Raw genomic sequence first — 8,705 nt, 5'->3', positions numbered from 1 at the left:
TTTTTTTTTTTTTTTAGATTCCTCAATAAAAGGCATGTGGAAGAGATAATGAGTTGGACTTCTCATTTCTAAGCTGCATATTATTCCATAAAAAATGATTTGAAGAATTTTGTCCAATAGATAACAGGATCAGGATTGCAAATATTTATATGAATTATTTATAAAAATCTTATCTAAATGTTAGAAAAAAATGAGGGACCAAAAACATAATGCTATAAATATGTTGTAATATAATTCATGGAATAAAATTTTGTATAAAAAATCCATAGCATTTATATATCTTGCTAAGTGTCTTTAAACATTTTATAAACACAGTAATAAAATTAACTTCAGAATTGAAACTACTTACTACTAACAAAGATTAGAATTTGTTGAAAAGGCATTTGCCCAACCAATTTGAAGCATTATAAAATAGAGAAGGGAAAATATAATGTTATCAAGTCTCTGAAAATTAATAATCACTTATTACTATTTTTGAAGAAGTCATTGATAGTAAGATTAATTACAGAGTTCAAAAAAGATATCTTTAGAAAATGTTCACTGATACACCTTTCACAGCTTAATGCCAATTTGGCATAATGTAAGTAAAATTAGTATTTTAAACACATTTGTGCTCAAATTTAATATATTTACTGTTATTAGAAACATTGAGAGTAATTAAAATGATTTGAACTTATATTGTTTTTAAACATGTATTATGGAAGCTAAGACCCTTTGATGAAAAATAAACATAGGAATGCTAGAAAAGGAAGAAAAAGGATTTGCTTTTACAGCATATCTCAAGATCTTTCCTTTTTCAATTTAAAACCAAAGTTTAAAGTTAATTTAGTTTTCTACATTGGATAAAATTACATCAATTTTTAAAGACAGGTTTATGTTTCTGAGAAAAATATCCTGACTTTTCATTGTTATAGATAGCATGCAGCTATAGAGTCATAATAAATGGTGTAATAATGTAAAATTTCACAATTAAAATTACTGAATATTGACTATACAAATATATAATGAACTGAAAATATTTAATACTTTTTAAAAAATTTGTCGGAACCCCATTGAAGTATTTTACATATTTATCGAAATACTTTCCTATACAAACTTTTGAAATTTTTGCAACTCTCTAAATATCTAACTTGTAAATTGGTCTCATGTGGAGAAAAGAACATCTCAAAAACTACTGCTTAAAAATCACAGATAGACCAGTATCAAAAAAAAGAGTACTAAACCCAGCATTTGTTTCTAACTATAAAATCGAATAATGGAGCACGTAAGCATTGAAGCTGTCATAAAAAATTCTTATCCATGAAAACAAACACATAACTATTTTATTATCATTATTATATTCTATAAAGATTTTCTAGCTATTATCATCAAAATTTTTACATTAAAATTTTTATTTTTGAGATTTCTTATTTATACCTGTAATATTATACAATTGCTATAATCAGACATAATTTATATAGTTGTTGTATAAATTATACACTGACATATATTTTATTTGAAGAGCAGATATTTTCTAAAAACTATTAACAGTGTTCCATTGGCTGGAAGCAGCTCTTTCTACAGTCAATTTTTATCTTCATCAGGAGTTGTTTGCTTTGTAAGGAACAGAACACATTCAACTTAGTTTAAATTTAAAATGAAAATTAACTTTAGGAGAACAGGAAAGTAGTTTATGGAAAGAAAGTATTGGGAATGAAGCCAGCCAGTCTTTTTTTTTTCCCCCGTGGTGCTGGGATCAAAACCAAGGTCTCACGTGTGCCAAAACAAGTGCTCCTACAATTAAGCTCCAACTCCAGCCCCAAAGTCCCAATTCTGTGAGAGTTTGAAAACAGAATGTGGAGAAAAATCAACATTCCAGGTGCCCAGGGACTCTGGCTCTCTTTCTGGGGTCACGTGGTCACTTACATGTTTCCCTGAATGATCCTTTCTACCTTCTAACACTCTTCATTTCACATTCTCTACTGCCCTTATATACAAAGGATACAGCCAACTTGATCAAGTGTGGACACTTGCTAGATCCTCTTTCTCCCGTGTCCAGGTGTCTAAAAGACAGGTTCTGACTGGCCCAGCTTGTGTCAGCTGACTCTGGCTCAGGGGACTGGACACTTTGATGAAGACACATTCATCAGGAACCATAGACTTTCTGTCCTTGGGCAGCACAGGTGAATGCCTCACCAACGAGGGTCAATTGCTCTATTTCTGATCACAGACGTCTTTTTCCCTGTCCAGTATTACAGGATACTCAGTCCAGCCTGCACAAGACCCAAGTTTTTCAAGCTTCAGCACCAGGCTGCTCATTTAGCCTCCTAGCTTTTAGCTTATGTAAATCCTTCCAATTTTTGCATTTCCAGAGGAATAATCATTAAATGATGTCATGAACAGGGTTCACTTCATTCAGGAAATTCAGAAGCACTCTCAACAAAACGAGGTCTTTGTAGGTAAAATTATTTTTGACCCTAAAGGCCACAGAAAACAGTCTCAGGGACATGCTCAGAAGTACATGGACTACAGTGCTGTTTGACTTTATTGCAGTTTTCCTAAAGGTTTATTTTCAGAATAAAAGGATTTCTCATGGAATCAAAGAGCCAGAATTGAACATGAAGGGAGACTGCTGGAACAGTAATTGCAGGAAAGCAATGAGGGAGCCAAAGCATGGTATCACACTGAACATTTTATTGGTCTTGCCATGCCTCACAATAGGCAGAATCTGAAGGAGCTTCTTAGATAGGGATTTTTGGGGATGTGGGAACAGTGCTGCATGACAAAACATCATGCTTCAGTGCATAGAGAACCTCATTCTTTATAGGGTTATTTAGAACACCAAGAAATAGGACTATGGTTACACACATAAGCTATCTGCGGTGTGGAGTGCCCTCGTGGAGTATAGAGAGAAATGGGCATCTAGGAGGCATCAGAGCAGATCACGGTGTTCCATACATTTATGTTCTCATGGTGACGTTCCTAGAGTCTCAGCAATAACTTCATAAAATTTGAAATGATGCTAAAGACACTGCATTACCATTTGGATCCTGAGGTCAGGGTCATACTAGTATCATCTAATTTGTACCTATAGCAGGAAAGAATTATGCATGTGATCATCATCTACTTATTAAATATATTTCCTCTTTATTTTCAAGACTCCAAGGAAAGTCTTTGGGTGTTATAGTATATTGTTTATCAGCAGTTTCAATTTTAATATTTTCATGGCCTCACCAAATTTGTGTTAAATAATTGAGGTGTACCACGCTGTTCCATTTTCTGATTGGTAACTAACAAGATTATGGTTTCTTTCATTTACAGGAAACAGAGCAGAAAATGGACCTTACCGACTTGATTTCCCCCCTAAAATTGGTTCTTACAATGAATCTTGAATTGTTCTTTTCCTGGCAGCTGTCACTTGGGTTTCCTGGCAGCAGTCACTTGGGTTTCCAGGTATTTTCAAGCCCAGCTTGTTGGATTCCAGCATCAGGGTCCTATGAAACCACAGGGTGCATCAAGTATGAGCAAATGATGAGTAACTTATATTCATGGAAGAGCTCTTTCCTATGGGGGAGAAAAACAATTATCTCTTGGCCTTGGTTTTAGTCATCTTCATTGCTGAAATATACCAAATTGTTTCTAGTTTATAATCATTTCCAAAAGCAAGGGAGAAAATGTGTTACCAAGGAAACTGATAGCATACAGAGGAAGGAGGGGTAAGGGTAGCCATGACCATGCATCTGGGATCTCTCCTGACTCCCTCTCTTGACCTGCAGAACTCATAAAAGCTTCCCTGAGACTAGGGCCACATTAAGACATTGGGAAATCCCTCACAGTCCTAAGATCACCTCTTGTGCCAGTTCATTTCAATCTACCCACATTAACATGTACCTTAAATAATTTCCTTAATGGCAATAAGAAATGTACCAGAAGGTACAAGCAGCAGTCAGAATTTTACAACTTCATTGTGGATGTGGAAGATAATTTTCTTACACCTGTATTTAGATGAGAAAGAATGTGGAAGCCGTGTGTTGATTTACATGGTAATTATCCAAGAACTTCAGAGAAGTACACTTTAGTGCCACGATACCCTGAAAAATCATGGGGGTTTTCTATTCTCATCTAAACTCTTTTTAATAAAACCCAGGATATAAGTTCTCATGTCTTCTTCATAAAAATAGTTACATTTTAAATATCACTTCATCAACTCAAGTTTTATCATTTCCATAATTTGAAAACCTAAAATTGCTAAGGCCACTGAAAACAGCGTGACCTTGACACACTAGCAATGTCAAATTATACCACAAAGAGGAAGAACTTGGCCCAGGATCTGATCACAGGATGAAAGTTGTGAGAAAAAGATAAAGGAAGACTTTTTCAGAGGTAAAGTCCAGGTGGAATGTTTCCCTCAAGTGGCTCCAAATAGCAAATTCATTGGAAAATTTAAAAATCATAATTTTGAAGGGAAACCAAAGATAGTGATATATAAGTCTGACCAGGTTTTCAGACTCACGATGAGAACAAAACCAAAAGAAGAAACATTAATTGAGAGCAAAGGGTCTGCAAGGTGCAATGTTGAAGCAGGATTGGACCCCATGAACAGCTGTGAACAATACCTCTGCACTGGCAGCTACCTGGCACAGGGCGGGGGAGGGGGGGTTTCCAGTGTTGTTCACAAGTAGACAAGAATGGAGGGCAAAGTTTCTCTAATGCTCAGCTTAAGTCACATAGCAGTCTTTATTTTTATTTTAAACATTTTTAAGTCTCTGTGAAAGAAACAGCCACACATTATGCAATTGGTTTCTATTTGGTCAAAAGTCATCGAATACCAAAATCAATTAAAATTCTAGGATCCTCTAATAAACCTATGTAGAATGAAAACAAGCCATTCTGTAGCTGGCACATTTTTGAAAAACCAGTTGTTTTTCTTTTTTATGTTATTTTTGGGAAGTCTTCACATTCAGAGCATTAGCAGCAAATTTATTACTTTACTAATAGTAATTGCATTGTACAACTTTTACATTACACTAATATGTAGTGTCATCATGTATTTTTTCAATGGAATGGAACTTTTGTTTATTGTGAAAAATCCAAAATTGATTAGACCACATCAGTCACTAACCTTACCACTACTGGTAACATATCCTCTGCGTGGAATTTTTTGGTGCTACAGAAGCATACAGCTTATTGGCTATAAGAGAAACATAGAAATTCCTTCCTGGCTAGGACCCCACATGTTCACAAATTCATTCTAGATGAAGTGATTCTTAATTACTAATTCTATAAATGACCGTAACTGACTCAAAGGCATTCGACTGAATCTTCTTCAAAGGCTACTTCCTATGTTTATTTTTTTAAAAATCTGGTGGAATTCTGAAACAAACAAACAAACAAAGCATATTACTAGAATCTGAAAAAGTAATTAAATATGAAAGGAATAAATAAATGAATGAAGAGTATGCATTCAAAAATACAGACTGGCTGATGGTTTATCCAACAGCAGGTACTTTCAGTCATTGGAATTGTGTTTGACATGCATGTAAACCTCATGAGGAATCCCTTCTACCACAATGACAAAAATCACTCCAAGTATTTTAGCTCATGAGGGCATGATATACTACCACAGAAAGATTAAAACCCCTCATTATTTGCATTCTCAAGCTATTGATACAGACTGAGGTTTATCCAATAGAAAAAAAGGCACATATTTAATCTGAAAAATGTATTGCAAAGGTATGAATTCCAAAAATCCCAATTATTATCCAGTGTATCAGCACTTCATTTTATTCACTCATAACCAATGTTGCAGCATTGAGAAGGAGGTGCTCTCTACTCACAGGTGAGATTTTTACCATTGACCTCTGAAAATCAGGGTTCTTAGAAGCACCCTCTGTCTTGCCTTCATTACTGCCACTACTGTTGGCTTGCTTTTGCCAAGACCTTCACACCCATCTCTGCCCTTCTCCCCTAGGTAGGACCAAACCTGGTCAGAACTGCTCCCTGGGACTCTCTCATGGATCTTCCCCTATAATTCAGACTTGCAGTTTTGTGCCACAAACAAAAAGGAGGTGTTGCAGCCGATTTAAGGAAAACCCTTTTGTTATTATTAAGTGGAAATAAAATGTGAAATAGATTGAGTTCAGCTCATAACAGTGATTTAGCAGTAATATAAATCACAAATGGGGATTTGATGGCCTCTTTCATATTTAAGAGAGTAGGTCTAAAAATCTTTTTTTCCTCTCTCTTTTTAAATTTTTACATTATTCACTAAGTTGTATAGTTATTTGCTTTCTTTCTGGAATATCTTTTGGTGTTGAAGGCTTGTGTGTTTATTTTTTTAATTTAATTAACAAATAATAATTGTATATATTTATAGTGTACAATGTCATCTTTTAACTATAGTTAATAAGAATGTAGTGCATATAAGTATCTTAGAGTTTTCTATACACTTGTAACCTTTTGGATCATATCTAGTTTTGTGCTTTATATTGAAAGTTATTTGCCTGGAATACCCCCAATTTGTCAATTAATAGCCCAAGTCAAATATCATCTAGGGAGAGTGAGTTGATCCATCTCTGTGCCTCCTCAGTTCTTAATATATGTTTATAATAGATGTTACTGTATAACCTTGCATCCAGATGGGTCTATGTGACTTACATCTCATAGGTAGGTGGACTGTTTCACTCTACCTTTATGTCAATAAGGGAAAAGTTCTTACTTAAAGTCACCAAAATATAGATTTGTCGTAGCTCGTGTTCCCTAGGTAACACATGCCCCTGTCATTCATTTTGTTTACTGAAATAGTGACCATCCACTATTTCAGGCACTGAAAATAACAATATGAACAAGACACGTAAACAGGCTGCCTTCATAAACCTTACGCTGTAGAGGAGAGGTTCCAATATATAGGTAGAGAAACAGGTGGCAAAGACTTCTGCAAAGGCTGACACAGCAAGTTTTGTGGTATTGGGGAAGTATAATTTTAATGCAGCTGTCAGGGACCTCAGGAAGGACATCTGAGCAGGACTTGGGCTCTAGAACAAGCTAATCATTTCCATCTTTTGTCAGAGCCATTCTGGAGCAGCTTCCCTAACATGCTGCCTTACAGCTGGTGGGTGTTCAGAGATGGAAACTTAAAATTATTAATTTCATTGCAAAATGTTTTTGTGTAATAAATGGATGAGTGAATAAATGAGTTGTGAAATCTGTATCTGGTGAAAAGCTCCCTTAAACTTAAAATAATTACATGTAAATTGGCCTAAATCAAACTTAGTTAAACATGCTAGATACTTCATTTTAGTCAGTTTTTAATTTAATTAGATAATTAACATGTCTGATCATTTCACAACACTTTTACAGATTGCTGATTACATTTGATAAATGAGCATTGTACCATGAATATTTAATTTCTTGTTCATAACAATAAGAATTGCACATTTCATAATATAGAGTCAAAAAGTCATCATTTTTCTTTCATGGAATACTGCTACGTTTTGACAACGTATCCTTACAACTTTTCCTTTAACATTCACTTCACCTAAAATTGCCCAAAAATAATCACTAGTCTTTTCTCAGTCTTGACCCAATTAACTGTGAGGGCATGTCCCTCCACTGGGCAATTCCATTTCTTTTCAAATCTTTAAGGATAAAGTTGTTAAAGATAACCATACCTGTATCCTTCTGGGGGAAAAAAAAAACATGATAGGGAATTCGAATTTCTAGTTAGAATGTATCCATTTATAGAAACAACATTATGTAAAAAATCATCAGCATTGTGCTAATTATTAAGCAAATTCCCATTTTATAAATAATAACTAGTGTTATACTTGTATTAAAAATTCATTGACACTTCCGCTTCTGGCCTCTGAATTGCTGAGGTGAGCCCTAGTCATCCTTCCGCTCTACCCTTGGCCAGGTGATGTAAGATCCCAGCAAGGACGGTGCAGACCAGGAATTCAGAGGGACTGAAAAGTTTTAGGGACTGTGAAGTTTGAAGACCTAAGATCCTTACTCAGCGCCCCAGCCTTTAAAATTGGAAAGGTTCCAGTGCCCTTGAACAAGGATGCAGCAATGCACCTAGTTAAACAAGTTGAGCTTATTACTCATCATGTTATGGGAGATTGTGGGGCATAGGGTCTAACTGAGTTGCCCAGGCTGGTCTCAAACTTGGGATCCTTCTGCCTCAGCCTCCTGAGTCACTGAGATTACAGGTGTGCACTATCACAACTGCTTTCTTTGAAAATTTTGGACTTGAAGTTAGATTTTCTTTTGGCCTGTGATTTTCAGATCTTCAATTTACATAGATTAAAGGCTGAGGGGCAGAGCCGCCCCCTCCCCCGGTGCGTGCAAGGTAGGCGGAACTGTGACCACCTGCAGAACAGGCCCAGCAGCCTGCTGAGGGGCAGAGCAGCCCCCTCCCCCCGCGCCTGCAAGGTAGGCAGAACTGTGACCACCCACAGAACAGGCCCAGTGGCCCGTGGAGGGGCAGAGCTGCCAACCACGCCTGCAAGGTAGGTGGACCTGCGACCACCAACAGAACAGGCCAGACCTGCAACCGACAGACAGAACAGGCAGGTCAACTCAACGTTAGAAGAGGTAATATCTGCAGCAGATGGAATGTCAGATAAAGAATTCAGGATATACATGCTTCAGATGATCTGGAGTCTCAAGGAAGACATCAGACAGCAAAATCAGACAATGAAAGATCACTTCAACAATGAATTACA

Source organism: Marmota marmota, unplaced genomic scaffold (assembly GCF_001458135.2).
Source record: "Marmota marmota marmota unplaced genomic scaffold, marMar, whole genome shotgun sequence".
Taxonomy (NCBI): Eukaryota; Metazoa; Chordata; class Mammalia; order Rodentia; family Sciuridae; genus Marmota; species Marmota marmota.
This window is presented reverse-complemented; position numbering follows the sequence as displayed.